Source organism: Neoarius graeffei, chromosome 10 (assembly GCF_027579695.1).
Source record: "Neoarius graeffei isolate fNeoGra1 chromosome 10, fNeoGra1.pri, whole genome shotgun sequence".
NCBI lineage: Eukaryota > Metazoa > Chordata > Actinopteri > Siluriformes > Ariidae > Neoarius > Neoarius graeffei.
The window spans coordinates 74,521,441-74,539,948 of NC_083578.1; the positions used below are offsets into that span (position 1 = coordinate 74,521,441).

Consider the following 18,508-nt stretch of genomic DNA (forward strand, 5'->3'; position numbering starts at 1 on the left):
AAAAGGCCCAGGCAAATGTGAGGAGAACCATCAGACAGGCCAAGAAAGATTGTTGGAGAAAGTTCTGCGATTCGATAGGGCGGGATACACCAGTGGGGAAAGTATGGGGTATGATAAAGAGGATGAAGGGGAGTGGGAAGCAATATGGATACCCTGGATTGTTAGATGGGGATACTGTAATTACAACCGACATTGGAAAAGCAGAGATTATAGCCCAAACGCTGAGCAAAGTTCATAGCTCTGAAAACCTCTCCCAACAGGAAAGGATGGCAAGAGATGAGACGGTACAGAATCATCAGCAGGAAAGTGTGAGAACAGAGGACAGTACAGATGTGATAGGATGGGAAGTGAGTGCACTGTTCACTATTACTGAACTGAATAATGTTCTTAGGAAGTTAGGCAACTCCTCTCCTGGGGGGGATAGGATATGCTACTCCATGTTGAGAAATCTAACAGATAAGGGAAAAGAAGTGCTATTGGCGCTCTATAATAAGATTTGGACAGAGGGAGTAATTCCAAAAGCATGGAAAGAATCCATCATTATTCCTATTAGGAAACCTGGCAAAGACCCACAAGTCCCAGGTAATTATAGGCCAATAGCTCTAACCTCACAGATGGGAAAGACTATGGAGAAAATGATAAATGACAGAATGAGCTATATAATTGAGTCGAAAGGTTTGATACAGGGCTACCAGAGTGGATTCAGAAGGGGCAGAGGCACAATGGACCCATTAGTGGTCCTAGAGGACGCTATACGGAGAGTGCAGGCAAACAGGGAGAATGTTGTAGCTGTGTTCTTTGATATTGAGAGAGCCTACGACATGATGTGGAAAGAGGGCCTGCTGATTAAGCTGCAAAAAATGGGGTTTAAGGGGAGAACGTTTATCTGGATCAGGGAGTTCCTAACAGCCAGAACCATTAGGGTTAGGATAAATGGTGTATTTAGTCAGAGCTATGCAACTGAAAATGGCATTCCACAAGGAAGCATAGTCAGCCCCCTGTTGTTTGCCATAATGATAAATGGGATTTTTAGCGAAGTAGAGAACCATGTGGAGGTTGCCCTATACGCTGATGATGGTGCCCTGTGGAAAAGAGGGAGAAATCTTGACTATGTGGGCAGGAAAATTCAGCAGGCAGTCACTGCGGTGGAGACATGGGCCATTCGATGGGGCTTCAGAATCTCTGTGCAAAAAACAAAAACAATGATCTTTACTAGAAAGAAGGTGGTGGAAGACATTAAAATCGCAATATCTGGTCTAGAACTGGAAAGGGTTAACTCTTTTAAGTATTTGGGCATGTGGCTAGACCAAAAGCTGTCATGGGCACTGCATATTGATAGTATGTTGGAAAGATGCAAAAAAGTCCTTAATGTGATGCGATGCCTACATGGTACAGATTGGGGAGCAAATAGACTTGCCTTGAGGTCAATATACACTGGCCTAATAAGGTCTGTACTGGATTATGGTAGTTTCATTTATGGCTCAGCAGCCAATACGTTGCTGAAGAAACTGGATGTGGTCCAGAACCAAGCATTAAGGCTGTGTTGTGGTGCCATGAACACCACCCCTGTGGCGGCCATACAAGTTGAGATGGAGGACATGCCCCTTCATCTCAGAAGGGATCAGCCGGCCTCTGTATTTTGGGTAAATCTGAGAGGACATAGAGTTGACCACATAAGCCAGTGTGTATTACAGCCATGTCAAGAAAGGTTGCAGGCACACTCCAGGAGTTATGGTTGGATGATTGGTGAAAGGGTGAAAGGTATGGCTATTGGGGACTTGAAAATCAGCCCTACTGTGTTTATTCCACCTACTCCGCCTTGGGTTATGGAAGGGGTGCCCACTGATTTCCTGCTGCTGGAAGAAAAACAAGGTGAAGAACTGGATAAATACAGAGTGCAAGAGTATTTAAATGAGAAATATTGGGATGAGGTTAAAATATTCACTGATGCCTCCAAACAAACAGATGGATCAGTTGGGGTTGCATTTGTCATCCCTGAACATAGCACTGAAGTAGGCATGAGAGTCACGGATGACTTAGCCGTCTACACGGCTGAATTAGTTGCTGTGTGGATTGCACTGCAGTGGGTGGAGCGGAATAGGCCTGACAAGGTAGTTATTGCCTCAGACTCCAGTTCTGCGCTGATCAGCATTGATACCTGGCAGTCAAAATCAAGGCAGGATGTAGTGTCCAATATATCACAAGTCTGCAACACCTTGCTAAAAAACGGAGTAAAACTTTCTTTTGTATGGGTACCTGCTCACATAGGAGTAGCAGGCAATGAAATGGCTGATAGCTGTGCCAAAAAAGCTGCCAGCAACAGCAATGTTGAGTTAGAAGTGGACTACAGCAAGGCTGAAGTTAAAAGCATAATAAAACGAAAAACTAGAGAATCATGGCAGTCTCTATGGGACAGTGGACATACTGGAAGGCATTTACACAGCATACAAAATAGTATAGGTCGATGTAGATCCTCAAACAGGAGTAAGGGAGAAGAAGACATTCTTTCAAGGATGAGATTTGGGCACACTAGGCTGAACGTCACCCTAGCACTTATGGGAAAGCATGTGGATGGAAGATGTGAGTTTTGTGGTAGCCCAGAATCTGTACAACATGTCATGTGTGAATGTCCTGAATATCAAGCAGAAAGGAACGTCTTAATGGAACAGCTGAGAAAAGAAAAACTAAGTTTGAATATACAGGAACTTTTGAGAGTAAGCTCAGGCCATGTCTGCTATAATTATGTTTTTAAGTTTCTGAGGGATACAGGGCTTATTCAGAGGTTCTAGTGTCACCAATCATTTTCTTTCTCTCTCTTTTTTTTTTTTAGCCACCCAGGTTAGTTGTAGAATAGGCTCTTGAACCATAGCCCAGTCCAGCAGGCGGCGGTAATGCACCTCATACGTTAAGTTGCCAACTGCCATAAAAATCCAAGAAGAAGAAGACCTGTTGTATTCACGGCTGTCGTAATAGGTCAGATGATGAAGTCAAGCGGAGCTTCTTCCGTAGAAATCAATGGCTTGTGAGATTCAACCGCAAGGATTATCAGCCTTCCAAACACAGCAAAGTCTGCTCCGATCATTTTATAAGTGGTAAGTTGTTTAAATAATCAATTGTGTTTAAGTTTGTTTTTGGAAACCAAAACATCATGTGAACAATCTCTGGAGAATGCCTAACTGGAACCGCTGAGTGTACGTTTACATTGTAATGTACACTTAATATCGCTCGTTTGTCACGTTTCTATTTGAAACTTGTCACTTCACTCACGCAAGGGTCATTTTTTGAAAAACATTTTAGGTCTATTCTGTATGATTTAATGTGTGTTTGGGATGCAAACAGTGCGCCTTTTGGCGGATGCCGCCTGAATCGCGCAGATCCGTTTTTTTTTTTTTAGGGGGGCGTTGGAGTGTCTGATTGTAATTTCAAAGTAAATTCTGTATTAAAATTACTAAATAAGCAAATCCGTTACAGTCCATGAAACAGGAAGTATAAGGATAAGAAAAAAAAGTTTAAATCGGGAAGCTGCGCACATTTGCGCAGCCCGAGCGGTGTGCAGGACTGCGCAAATGTGCGCAGCTTCCCGATTTAAACTTTTTTCTCATCCTTATACTTCCTGTTTCATGGACTGTAATGGATTTGCTTATTTAGTAATTTTAATACAGAATTTATTTTGAAATTACAATCAGACACTCCTAACGCCCCCCCTAAAAAAAACCCGGATCTGCGCGATTCAGGCGGCATCCGCCAAAAGGCGCGCTGTGAATATATAAAGTTGTAAGACAGCCTTTAAAGTTTGATGAAGTCAGTTTCAGGCTTTGGCAGCCCTGCATAGTCACTTGAAAATGCATCTTTGTCCACTTCGTAGCGGTCAATTCCCCCAATCAAGGCCAGTTTGGCTGCATACCGTGTCGTGAGATGTCGTCTAATGTATCTATATACTTGTTTGCTTGATTTTGCTGACATTGATCTTTATTTTAGAAAACTGACTATATAATTTCATAAATTCGTCCGAGATAACGTAGCCGGTAGTGGCGATGATCCGTTTTGTTTGCCCTCCAAGATGGCAGCTGGGGGGCGTTCCCCGGAATGCCGTGACGTCAGTGAAAACTATCTATAGGCCATGAGCTCTCCAGATTTTATATCGAGCTCAGTGTAGAAAACGAGCTATGATTGGTTAACGCGATTCAAAGCACCAATCATGTGACGTGTTCTTTTGCTGCTTGAGATTCTCAGGCTTGTTCGCATCGGTTCAAGGAGTTTTTGGAGTCGAATACAGTTGGGGTATTCATGGAGTCGATTCGAAGAGTCGATTTTTAATCTCGATTCCAAAGTGAAACAGATGAAGCAATAAATAACATAATGGAAGTAATTAAAATAAACAGTGCAATATTAATGAAGCACATATTGCAAAATTATCATTGACAATTATGACTGTCCTGCCATTTGAACATTTTTCAACATGTAAATTAGAAAGCTAATGCTATCTTGAAGTTAACGTGGATACAAAACGCGTCTTTTTTTGGCGACAATGGTTTAATCCAGTTTGGGTGTAAATGTAAAGAAAACATTACAAAGCTTTGGAATCGACTCTCAGTTCGCAATCGGTGAATCGACTCCTAGTATTAACGATGCTCAAATCCTTCATGATAGCTGCTGCGCATGTGAGAGAGAGAGTTCAATATTAATACGTTGCTAATACTATTCTAGCTAAATTCTACTAAATGTCTGGTTTTTGGTGCAATATCTACATAGGTATATAGAGGCCCATTTCCAGCAACTATCACTCCAGTGTTCTAATGGTACAATGTGTTTGCTCATTGCCTTAGAAGGCTAATGGATGATTAGAAAACCCTTGTACAATCATGTTAGCACAGCTGAAAACAGTTTAGCTCTTTAGAGAAGCTATAAAACTGACCTTCCTTTGAGCAGATTGAGTTTCTGGAGCATCACATTTGTGGGGTCGATTAAATGCTCAAAATGGCTAGAAAAATGTCTTGACTATATTTTCTATTCATTTTACAACTCATGGTGGTAAATAAAAGTGTGACTTTTCATGGAAAACACAATTGTCTGGGTGACTCCAAACTTTTGAACGGTAGTGTACATACAGTGTAAACCAACAAACATTGGCTACAAAGCAGCTTTACAGAAATCCAGATGTGGATTTAGATCCCTAATGAGCATGATAGAGGAAACTCTCTCAACATGAGGAAGAAACCTTGATAGTCAGGTGGTACTTGTTTATATTTGGAGGCTACTAAGTCTTGTTTTTGGTAATATACAAGCTCAGATATAAATTCATAAATCTGGACTTGTTGTAATGTTTGTAGGCTGCTGTTTCATAGTTAATTATGCAGGGGAACTTTGCACATAAAAAGAGCCCTGAAATTGGTATAAAGGTATGACATCATTAATATGCAATTATTATATGGGTCTGTCTCAGAAACTGGGTACTGTGGGGGTACCCCACTAAATAGATTCAGTCATTAAACTATATGGTTTTGAATGGTGTTGGTTTTAATTTGAAATAAAATGATGAAAGAAATAATACAAATAAAACTAAATCTTTGATGTGAATACTCTATTCAGAATTTGGGGAAAAGGCCAGAGAAAGCTACATTGTGTGTTTGTAGACCTGGAGCAGGCATACAATAGAGTGCCGAGAGATGAGTTATGGTATGAGAAAGTGTGGAGTGAATGAGAAGTATATTAGAGTGGTGCAAGACATGTATGAGAACAGTGAAACAGCAGTGAGGTGTGCAGTTGGAACGACTGAATGGTTCAAGGTGAAGGTGGGACTTCATCAAGGATCTGCTTTGAGTCCTTTCTTGTTTGCCATAGTGATGGATAGCTTGACAGGTGAAGTGAGTCACCATGGAACCTGATGTTTGCGGATGATATTGTGATATGCGGTGAGAGTAGAAAGGAGGTTGAGCTGGGCTTGGAGAGATGGAGGTATGCATTGGAACGAAGAGGAATGAAGGTGAGCAGTAGCAAAACAGAATACAGTACATGTGCATCAATGAGAATGGGGATGAGAGTGTAGTGAAGATGCAAGGAGTAGACGTAAAGAAAGTTGGTGAATTCAAGTACCTGGGGTCAACTGTGCAGGAAAATGGGGGGCTGCGATAGTGAGGTGAGAAAGAGAGTGCAGGCAGGGTGGAGCAGTTGGAGAAGGATTTCAGGAGTCATTTGTGATAGGAAAGTCCCAGCAAAAGTGAAAGGGACAGTGGGGCAAAAAAGTATTTAGTCAGTCACCAATTGTGCAAGTTCTCCCACTTAAAAAGATGAGAGGCCTGTAATTTTCATCATAGGTATACCTCAACTATGAGAGACAAAATGAGAAAAAAAAAATCCAGAAAATCACATTGTCGGTCTGATTTTTAAAGAATTTCTTTGCAAATTATGGTGGAAAATAAGTATTTGGTCAATAACAAGTTCATCTCAATACTTTGTTATATACCCTTTGTTGGCAATGACAGAGGTCAAACGTTTTCTGTAAGTCTTCACAAGGTTTTCACACACTGTTGCTGGTATTTTGGCCCATTCCTCCATGCAGATCTCCTCTAGAGCAGTGATGTTTTGGGGCTGTCTCTGGGCAACACGGACTTTCAACTCCCTCCAAAGATTTTCTATGGGGTTGAGATCTGGAGACTGGCTAGGCCACTCCAGGACCTTGAAATGCTTCTTATGAAGCCACTCCTTCGTTGCCCAGGCGGTGTGTTTGGGATCATTGTCATGCTGAAAGACCCAGCCATGTTTCATCTTCAATGCCCTTGCTGATGGAAGGAGGTTTTCACTCAAAATCTGACGATACATGGCCCCATTCAGTCTTTCCTTTACACGGATCAGTCGTCCTGGTCCCTTTGCAGAAAAACAGCCCCAAAGCATGATGTTTCCACCCCCATGCTTCACAGTAGGTATGGTGTTCTTTGGATGCAACTCAGCATTCTTTCTCCTCCAAACATGACAAGTTGAGTTTTTACCAAAAAGTTCTATTTTGTTTTCATCTGACCATATGACATTCTCCCAATCCTCTTCTGGATCATCCAAATGCTCTCTAGCAAACTTCAGACGGGCCTGGACATGTACTGGCTTAAGCAGGGGGACACGTCTGGCACTGCAGGATTTGAGTCCCTGGCAGCGTAGTGTGTTACTGATGGTAGCCTTTTGGCCCTTTTCCACTACCCTTTTTCAGCTCACTTCAGCCCGACACGGCTCGCGTTTCGACTATCCAAAAACAGCACGACTCAGCTCGCTTCAGCCCTGCTTAGCCCCCAAAACTCGCACCGTTTTGGAGTGGGGCTGAAGCGAGCCAAACCGAGCTGAGTGAGGCTAGGGGCGTGAGCAGACACTCCCCTGCGCGCTGATTGGTGAGGAGGAGTGTCCACACACGCCCCGCGAGCACGCTGGGATCTGTAAACACCGTAAACCCGGAAGAAGGAGAATTACGAATTACGAGAATTATGAAGCCTTATGCGCCTCGCCTCATCTATACGCTCTTGCCAGTATCTGTTGGCGTTGTCTGTGACAACAAGCCACAGCACCAAGACCAGCAACACTAACGACTCCATGTCCTCCATGTTTATTGTTTACTCTCCAGGTTGTGAGACTACCGCTTAAAAGCTCACTGATGTCACTGTTTGCGCCGCCTAACGACATCACCTGACGTCCACCCACTTTCGCTAACTCCACCCAATGTGTCCACCCACTTCCAGCCAGCACGGTTCAGCGCGGTTGTAGTCGAAATGCAACTCCAACAGCCCCACTCAGCTCGACTCAGCCCGACTCAGCACGGCACGGCTCAGCCGCGTTGGTAGTGGAAAAGCGGCATTTGTTACTTTGGTCCCAGCTCTCTGCAGGTCATTCACTAGGTCCCCCCGTGTGGTTCTGGGATTTTTGCTCACCGTTCTTGTGATCATTTTGACCCCACAGGGTGAGATCTTGCGTGGAGCCCCAGATCGAGGGAGATTCAGTGGTCTTGTATGTCTTCCATTTTCTAATAATTGCTCCCACAGTTGATTTCTTCACACCAAGCTGCTTACCTATTGCAGATTCAGTCTTCCCAGTCTGGTGCAGGTCTACAAGTTTGTTACTGGTGTCCTTTGACAGCTCTTTGGTCTTGGCCATAGTGGAGTTTGGAGTGTGACTGTTTGAGGTTGTGGACAGGTGTCTTTTATACTGATAACGAGTTCAAACAGGTGCCATTAATACAGGTAACGAGTGGAGGACAGAGGAGCCTCTTAAAGAAGTTGTTACAGGTCTGTGAGAGCCAGAAATCTTGCTTGTTTGTAGGTGACCAAATACTTATTTTACCGAGGAATTTACCAATTAATTAATTAAAAATCATACAATGCGATTTCCTGGATTTTTTTTTCCCCCATTCTGTCTCTTATAGTTGAAGTGTACCTATGATGAAAATTACAGGCCTCTCTCATCTTTTTAAGTGGGAGAACTTACACAATTGGTGGCTGACTAAATACTTTTTTGCCCCACTGTAAGATGTATAAGACAGTAGTGAGACCAGCTGTGACGTATGGATTGGAGACTGTACCCTTAAAGGGGAAGAAAGGGCAATATATAGAGTAAATATAACAATAAAACACACATTGATGAACCTTATTCAAGACTTACAAAAGTTTTTTGTTCTAAGGTTGAAAAGTTAGTGTTTTGAAAGTAGCTCGAGCAAACTATATTTTCACAGTTTGAACAGGCTGCCATGATATTAATTTTATCCAATCAGAATGCACGTTCATTTTCTCTGCGTAACACTTATGACGTATGTATGTGCCCAGTTGTAAATAAACAATATGGCTCATTGAGGTTGGAAATACCTGTTTCTGCCTCTTGCGACGATTTCGCAAGTCCACGGGTGGCGCCTATCTCATTGCAGCAAATAAATTCTGCTGGACTCGTGAGCAACTCCACGTTACATTTTCCGCACGAGCACCACGCCGTGTCACCTGCACGCAGACGCTCTGGTCAGTATCGGTTTCATCCTTGCCGGGGTGTTCTGTAAAGCCTACTGCGCATGCGCAGAACAATATTGCGTGAAATACTCACCGATTTTCTATCAGCCCAGCTGATCGGTAGGACAAAACTACTGTTGAATTTTCCTACCCTCCTGGATTTCGCGCATGCACAGTAGGCTTGGTAGGACAAATCCAAGAGGTAGGATAACTTTACAGAACACCGTCATCCGAGCTTTCTTCTCTTATTTCATCATCACCAGAGTCGAGAGTACCTCTCCTAGGTTCAAACTGGTACCCTTCTAAGCCATAGCCTGCTTGCAGTGTGTCTTGCGGGATCTCTTCGTACGATTCGACAGAGCTGTCGCTTTCACTTGATGCGCCCAACGCCATGATTACCCGCTTCTCTCCTAGCGCAGTGGGTAGGGCTGATGTCACAGTCTTTTAAAAATGGCGACTCTTGTGCGGTTTAGCGTACCGACAATTATTTTACAATTACCAAGATATTTCGTTGTTTTCTAGTACATAAATTTGATAGAATACTTAAGAATACGTTACTTTGTCACATCAGCAACCGTATATTATATTTTCTACCCCTTTAACGAAGAGACAGGAGGCAAAGTTGGAGGTGGCAGAGTTGAGGATGTTAAGGTTTGCGATGGGAGTGACAAGGTTGGACAGGATAAGAAACGAGCACATCAGAGGGACAGCACATGTGGAGAGCTTGGGAATTAAAGGAACAGTCCACCGTACTTCCATAATGAAATATGTTCTTATCTGAATTGAGACGAGCTGCTCCGTACCTGTCCGAGCTTTGCGCGACCTCCCAGTCAGTCAGACTCGCTGTCACTCCTGTTAGCAATGTGGCTAGGCTCAGCATGGCCAATGGTATTCTTTGGGGCTGTAGTTAGATGTGACCAAACTCTTCCACGTTTTTCCTGTTTACATAAGTTTATATGACCAGTGACATGAAACAAGTTCAGTTACACAAATTGAAACGTGGCGATTTTCTATGCTATGGAAAGTCCGCACTATAATGACAGGCGTACTAACACCTTCTGCGCGCTTCGGCAGCGCATTGATACGGAGCTCAGATATCAATGCGCTGCTGAAACGTGCAGAAGGTGTTAGTACGCCTGTCATTATAGTGCGGACTTTCCATAGCATAGAAAATCGCCACGTTTCAATTTGTGTAACTGAACTTGTTTCATGTCACTGGTCATATAAACTTATGTAAACAGGAAAAACGTGGAAGAGTTTGGTCACATCTAACTACAGCCCCAAAGAATACCATTGGCCATGCTGAGCCTAGCCACATTGCTAACAGGAGTGACAGCGAGTCTGACTGACTGGGAGGTCGCGCAAAGCTCGGACAGGTACGGAGCAGCTCGTCTCAATTCAGATAAGAACATATTTCATTATGGAAGTACGGTGGACTGTTCCTTTAAGCTAAGAGAGATGAGACTGAGATGGTATTGGCACATCCTGAGAAGAGATGCAGAGCATGTTGGAAGGAGAATGTTGAGGATGGAGCTGCCAGGCACACGAAAACGAGGAAGGCCAAAGAGGAGATACAGGGATGTGGTGAGAGAGGGCATGAAAGTGGCAGGTGTGGTAGAGAAGGATGCGGAAGACAGGGCACACATGCAAACTCCTCACCTTTCAGCGAAATTCGCTGTTTTGGTCCCAAAATAGGTCACTTGTGTGAATCGTGTAGATCCGAAGAGGTTTTTTTGGGGGGGGGGGGTAGGCAGGCTACAACGTTCTTGTTGCCAAACATTTCACTTACAAGGTTTACAGCCAATCGAGAAACAGTAACACGCGCTTCTTTTCCATTGGAGTTCTGATCAAGCTGGTGCGCATCCCACTGCTGGTTGCCAGTCCTCGCTTACGAATATTCCACAGATTCAGACCGCAAAGTCACCTTTTTATAGAGAGAGCTGGCAACCTCATCTCGCGACTGGATCTGAACATACCAATGGAATGGTTTCCAGCGCGCTCGGGGGTGAATAACTGGAAAAGTCGTTGGATTTTGTTGCTGTTACGTGTTGAGGCAAGTCTTTTACAGTGCCAGAAATGTGTACATAAATGTAACTGTCTAATGTGTTTTAACATACGTGCTGAAATCAAGTTTAAGACATAACGTTAGCTTGCTCCATAAGACGGCTACAGATGTAAATACCAGCTGCTATAGCTTACTGTCGCCAGATATGAGAGAGATGAAAACGAACACATGATCAGCTCAGTGGTGTGGTATAGAGAAATTCCCTCTTCACAATGGATGGTTTTCAAATAGTTTTTTTTTCGAGAGCTAGAAAGCGGACAGGGTGTTTTTTCTCCTAAAAATAAGCACCAAGCGTCTTTTCAAATCCCCATGACAACCGCTTGTTCTAGCTTGCTCTGGCTGTAGAACGCAAGCAATGCAGGGTTTCCCATACATAGACCAGTGTGTTGCGCAGTGCCACACAGACTCGCGATTTAAAAAAAAAAAATTCCCAATCAAAACAATGTCTGCCTCGCGCATATGACGGAGCGCACGAGAGAGCGCATATGACGGAGTGCACGAGACAAAGAGCATTCTGATTGGGTTACTCAGCAAAATAAGCCAATCAGCCTTCAGTGTGGGCGGGCTTCTTTTTTCTCGAGGACCGAAGTTTTCAGCTGAGTCAGTGCGGCCTACAGGATCGGCATGGCAGAGAGCGCGTGCGCCCCAAAATACAAAACCCACTTCAGCTCAGATTACACAAAAGAATCTCCCTGCCTGATAATCTCCCTAGTCTGGCTAACGCGTCTGCAAAGCTCTACGAGCTATTGGTCTGGCCAAGATATTAAGCCCAACCGTTTCCCAAAGTGCGTGGTTGACCCGCCTCCCTGAAGTGCCTGTTTGCTACTGGTCGAAGCCAGAAAAGGCTGTGACGAAGCTTAAACCAATCACATCACTCTTTCCTCTGACGTATGTGACGCGACGGTAAACTGGTAGATTAAACCATAGATATAGACCCTTTTCAGTCACGTGACCTTCGTAAACACGACCACCATTTTGGACATGTAGCGGACTTCAGCTCGAATTGGTTTGAATGCGAGGAAGGGGACAAACAGAGAACATACAAGAAAAAGGAGCGAGTTGCAGAAAACACCTTCGCTATCCAGCGACCATTTACAGGGCGAGCAGAGGGAGAGGTATCTTCAAAAATTGAGGTTAGCAGGCTTAGAGAGCGACGCTTATCTGCTTCCGCCTGGATTGTTTACAGACGTACAGAAATAACGGTTTATGGCACAGAGCCTTTTGGTTTTTGCTCATCTAGCTGCTACAATGACTGCTTAAGGCCAATTTATGCTGACAGCCCAGGCCTCTGCATGCTCGTGCGACAAGGCTTTCGCAGATAGCTTTTCGCAGACAGTTGTAACTTATTGTTGAGCGGGGATAATAGGCGTGCGCGATGTTATTCACCGGCACAACGAAAGGGGGCGCGAAGTCGCTAGGAGTAGTTGGTGGGTGTGGTTAGTGGAGTGTTTATCCTCCGGTTACTTATTATGACTAGAACTTTTTTTTTTTTTTTTATAATGACTAGAACTGGAGTCGTATAGATGTACGTACTTCCTCACTTCCTCAATCAACCGCTCTTCGTGCTGCTCCATCTTCGCTCGTGTTTTTAAAAATGCCGGTCGTGAAAACAAACCAAACCGGGAAAGTAGGGAAGCAGAAGTGCGTGTACAGCGGATGTAGAGTGGACCAATCAGAGCCCTTTTGTCTGCGAGGCGTCTGCGGTGGTCACAATTTTTGGGAGGTGCGCGCAGAGCGTCTGCGAAGGTGGGGGGGCTACGCAGACACTGTCTGCGACGCTATCTGTGAGGACTGGGTTGTCAGCATAAATTGGCCTTTAGACTGCAACAATAATACCTAACACACATTTAAGTATCCGTCGTAAAGACGTGAAACTCGTCGAGTGACGAGTGTGTTCATTGATAAGCTAACACAATCTAAAAGTAGACATACCGTCACCCTGCCCTGGCGCTGTGTACAGTTTACCTTCGATGGTTTGTGCACTCACTATTTGCCATTGCTTTCTCCAACCGTTGTTACATATTAAAGGGAACGGCCTGGATTTAAGAGACAAATACATGTTCCTCTTGTTTTGAACACTTATTTGTAGGCAGTGCTTAATTTGTAAAGTGGGAGGTCCCGGAGCGCAGAGGATGAGCGGCTCCGGTGCGGAAAAAAAGAGGGGGAGGGGGGCGCGGCGCTGCGCTTCTGGGCATGTTTTGTAATAACACTGCAAATTAAGTTCATCTGCAGATATTTTGTGGATGTCGTTTCATGAGAGAAATCACCAAGACAGATATCAAAATCAGACATTAACACTAAATAAACTTGCTTTTTTTAAATTTAATTATTTTTTGTTGTTTTTTTTTTGTTACATAGTCAAAAGAGGTGTCGGATCACCGGATCCAGTGTAAATAGCTGCCGGAGCCAACGCCCGAGGTTCCGGAGCGCGCTCCGGCTTGCTCCCCCTCAAACTAAGCGCTGTTTGTAGGACACTGCCTCTGATCTGTCCTACAGTCTACCAACAGCAAAGGAACACAACGCTAGCTAATGTCGTTAGCTAATAGCTACTACAGAAGAACAAAGAGGTTACAATGGGGTTATTTTAGCCTATTTGGTTACACACTTGCCTCCACAGAATGTTAACAGCAATGTAATGCCTTTTCTGGCTAATTTTATTCGTCTTACCTCCAACAAAGTGGTCACTGCACAAGCGCTGGTATGCCGAGGGCTGCCAATCTTTCCTGTTTATGGCCGCTATCCATCTTCTCTGTCGGTCAGCATCTACCGGGATCCGATAAAATGATAACCCTTGCCTTGTTTGTTGATGGTTACTACATCCAGGTGCACAACAATATAGTGGCATGATGGAAGTCTTGCTGAAAATAAACACTTTCTTTGCTGGCTGTGGTAAACTACTGGTAGTACATGTCCAAAATGGCGGCTGCGTTTGTCGTGACGTCACGTGAAAAGGGTCCATACGTAGAAGACTAGATGCCTCGTCCCCGTTGCCCGTCAATGAAGTCGAACGTCCGCACATGGCGGCCATCTTACCTCAGACAGCTGGCTTACCCATTACATTGTGTTAGTAGCGATATGTACTTTTCAGATGACCGTAACTTCCTCAAATTTCAATCGATATTCAAACGGTTTGGTTTGTTATAAAAAAAAAAAAAAAACGGAAGTATGTATTTATGATATTAATGATGAATAATCATTTTATGTTTTAAAAAAATACATGCTGAAATTCCTATGCTTGAGAAGCCTAACACTGCATACTTATGGATAACTGCGGCCTTAGGACAAATAACCATACAATTTATTTCCAATTTTTAGTGAAAATCTTTTTACATGTGATAGGGCCGTAGGGGAAGCTAAAGTTAAATAAACAGCTTACTCACTTCTGAAACTTCAGAAATACTTCATCCACCTCAAAAACCTAATGCACTCACATCATAGCAAAATAACAAATGTAAACTCACATCATAGCATAATAACAAATGCACTGCCCGAGTAAGTAATAGTATAAAACAGTGACAGCAACTCACGGTAGTTTGTGACAAAAAAAAGCATTTAATTAATCACATGTGGTTATACTTCCAAGGATAAAAAGATATCTTTACATTTACAAAAAGAACATTCAAAGCTGATTATCATGTCAAAGTCAATATGTGTTAGCACAGAAGATTGAAATTTCATTTGACTAGGCTCCAATGTGCAGTTAAAATAAAACTAAACATACTGATATAAACATCTACAATTAAAACACACACATCATCTTGTCATCAAAGTCAGTACTTTGATTTCCTGTAAATCATAATGTGAGTGCTGTGCTTGCATAAGTCTTCATACCCCTTGAAAATTTTTATACTGTATATTTGGCTAATGTCCTTTAAACAGTACTGCTTTGTTGTGCTTCTGTCTCATGCTGTTGTTCTGGAAGGAAAGGGTTGTCATCTTGGCAATGTGGTGGAGTCTAAGCTTAAAAAATAGGGACACAACCAGTGTTTTTAATTAACCAACCCGAAAATGAAAACCATGTGCAAGTGCAACTTCAGTTATTGAAAATATTATCTCATGACCTTCCATGTAAAATTACTTGGTGCTACGAGCTAGCCTAGCATGAAACACAACTTTGACTAAAAGCTGCAGTAAGTCGTTTTTGAAGAGAAAAGGTACGATTTTAGCAGGTTCAAGCACCCAGAATTACAACCACATTAATAGTGTTTTAAGAAATCAAACCATTTGTATATACGTCAAAATTTCAGCGAGATAAGAGTATAAACATTTAAGCACCTCAATGGTCTTACCTCAGTGTACCGCAAATTCTGTGGTAAGATGGCCGCCCTGTGCGGACGTCCTGGAATACGTGGTGAGGCATCTAGTCTTCTATGTATATCTATGGATTAAACCATAGACATCCTATTATTAAACTCTTACCGAAGCCTGTCAGGAGCAAGGCGAAAACGTCCTTCCTTTCAATAAATACCTCCAGGGCTGCTCTTTGCTCCGTTTTCAATGAGAACTTCCCGTTGAATGCTTTCAATACAGCATTCGTGAATGAAGCGCTTCCGGCATAGATTCTGTAAACAATCTATGGCTTCCGGTCGCAGTTCTACTACGTCACTGCCTTGAACATGCCTCTACCCAGGGCCGTTGGAGATGCTTAAAGTTGATTGGTTCCCGATTTTTCGGGAGCTTGGAAGAGCTGTAGATAGCCTGCCTGGCCAGACTAAGCTAGCAACAGGCCCTCGTGTTGCGTCACGCTTAGGATGGGCGGGCCCAGGCTATAATCTCCCTGCCTGATAATCTCCCTGCCTGATAAGGGTCAACAATAATGACAGTTTCGCACGATGTACTGTTTGCAGCAGTGGTTTCAGCATTGCCCATGGTGGCTTAAATGATTGTAAAGGACATGTTGAGGTGAGGAGTGTCATTTCATGTGCATTATATTTAGGTCTACAACAGGCTGTCATGAAAAGACCAAATTTACTGAAGATTTCCATAAAGTAACAATGTATGAATATATATCACACATACGTCATATACAAGTGTGTATCTTTTTATAAATGAGGTTAGCTTATCTAATGTAGTATGTTGGGGAGAATCATAGTATCGTATCTATATTTCTGATAAAATTTTAGGTATGATACCGTGTATAATTCTCCTACTTGTTGCTCATTTCATAGGGGGATGGGGGGAATTGCTGGCATGTGCTGTGCGGGAGCGTCTGCCCAAATTTTTTAGGCCGAGATGAACTTATAGTTTATTTAAAAAAAAAAATCCAATATGTAATGCCCATTGTACACGCCTGTTCTTTAATTCAAAATCACCATCTCGATCTTCAAATTGACTGTATGGTATGTGGTATGGTATATTACACAACATCCTGTCCAGATAAAACCTAGTTAGTACACACAACAGTTGAAAGGGAAGTGATGAGTGATGTTGAATGTTGCCTGCTTAATACTGGTTGCAATTTTTTTTGTAACGTATACTACGAAATGTACTTTTGCGCGCGTGCCGTGTGTCCGTGCGCCCTTCTCACCCCTGACCAGTTTGCATGCCTGTAAGCGGCTACAGATAATGGATGGATAGAATTTAACTTGCTTCCCAGCCAATTCATACTTCAAAGAAGACGGCTCATTTTATACAAGTCTTTTCTTACTCCAGCACGTTGATACATTGTACTGAGTTAGGGCCAGGGTGCTCATCCTCAAGTTCCATACTGCGGCCTTGTGGCTTAACCATATTCACAAACATACAGATTACAGTGTGTAGCATGAGATGATAGCAGCCCTGGGTGAATCAATCATTGGCTGGGTGAGAGAAGACCGTCATCATTGGCAGTAAGTGCTTTGAAGGTCTAAATAAAAACAAAAGAAGTAAAAAGCTGGGGGGGGGGGGTTTTCCCCTGAAATGTAATTGAGTAAAAGTATTCTGTTTTATTAATAGTAAAGGATTTGAAATGCTAATAAAAGATAGAAACTACGTGTGTGTGTCCACATCATTCCTATTAGACTTTGTGATATATATTGCTTAGCCCAAAGTCGAGTTATCAGTAGATATTAGATTTTAGCTTTCCAATCTAACATAATGAGCAGACAGACAATGACCAGAGATACGTAATGCTGCTGTTGTTAAAAAAAAAAAAAACTCCAGTATATCAGAGAGCTTACATGCCACAGCACTATTTTGCTCTGCTTTATTACATTTTCTTTTTGAACTTACTATTACAAAATAAAACTTGCTGGTTGTTGTGTCCTATTAAGAGCAAAGAATCATTGAATTAAATGATTTTCATCCTTTCAGTTTGTAGCAAATTGACCCACTGCAGTCCCCCCACTTCTAAGTGCCCTACATATTCTTTACAACAGTAGGTTCATGTTTATGTTCACTCATGTTTGTGTGCTTCAGGTTGTCCTGGGCCCTCTGATCACCATCGCTCTAAAGATCTCAAGCATCCATGAGCGGACAGGACGTAGAGGCCCCACCGTGATCACCTGATCAGAACGCCAAGATGCAGGAAAGGGGCCAAATCATGAGACGGCCTTCTTCTAGGATCCGCTCTCCATGTCTTCCTCACGGTCTTTCACAGCCTCGCTATTAATTTTCCCCTCATGAAGCCATGACTGCCTCTTGCTAGTCTGCACAACGTCTCACTATTTACACTGTGTATGATTTTTGCTGCTGTTTCACAGACGAAACAAATATATTCTTTCTCTTTGCATTTGAGAGAAAGAGTAGTTATTCCTTTTTATACTGCCCCTTTACCCATGTGAATCATTAAAATGTCTCTTTCACACTACATTTCTGCCACAGTTTTATTCATGTAGAAACCAGTGCAGTGTTTTGGTTGTTCTGGTTTGTTCCAGAGTTCAACTGAGGTAACTGCCCATTTTTATGGTCACTCTTTTATTACAGTTGAACATAATGCACTGTTCCATCCAGACATTTACTGCTGTTGTAGCTCACAAAAACAAATCAGTCAGAACTATACAACATGCTTGTGGTACGTCCTTAAAGCTGAACGTCTGTCTATGAATTTAAACTCAATATATAGCCAGAGCTTTATAGCAAATGAAAGAGAATTACCACTTTGTTAAATCCCCCCCCCCCCCCCCCCCAAAAAAAAGAGTGCACCTTTAATTCTCAAATACCAGTTTGTATGAATATCACAGACATTATGGTGTGTAGTGTAGCATGAATAAACTATTTTTTTTTTTTATGAGTGCCATAATTTGTAGTGTGGAATAAAATAATCATGTGAAGAACTGCAACTGAATGAATGTATTGCTTTCATTAATTTACAGCTCAAACCTTTGGTATGTGTCAGTGCTGAACACTTCGAACATGAAGGACAAAACTGTATTCAGTTCAATGTGTAAGAGGGAGCAATTACATTTAACCACTCCATCAAGTTTAGGAGCATATTTTACGAATGTAATATGAAATCTTGGAAAATTTTAAAATGAAGGTCAAAAATGCAAAGCGT

The 18,508-nt window shown here is 42.7% G+C and overlaps 1 long non-coding RNA gene across 1 annotated transcript; it reads left to right on the forward strand.

Annotated features, from left to right (window-relative positions):
- Positions 1-2,949: 2,949 nt before the first annotated feature.
- LOC132892602 (uncharacterized) lies at positions 2,950-18,293 on the forward strand. The gene is made up of 2 exons (XR_009655467.1): positions 2,950-3,092; positions 17,431-18,293. It is a non-coding gene; the product is annotated as an uncharacterized LOC132892602 (long non-coding RNA).
- The last annotated feature ends 215 nt before the right edge of the window (positions 18,294-18,508 follow it).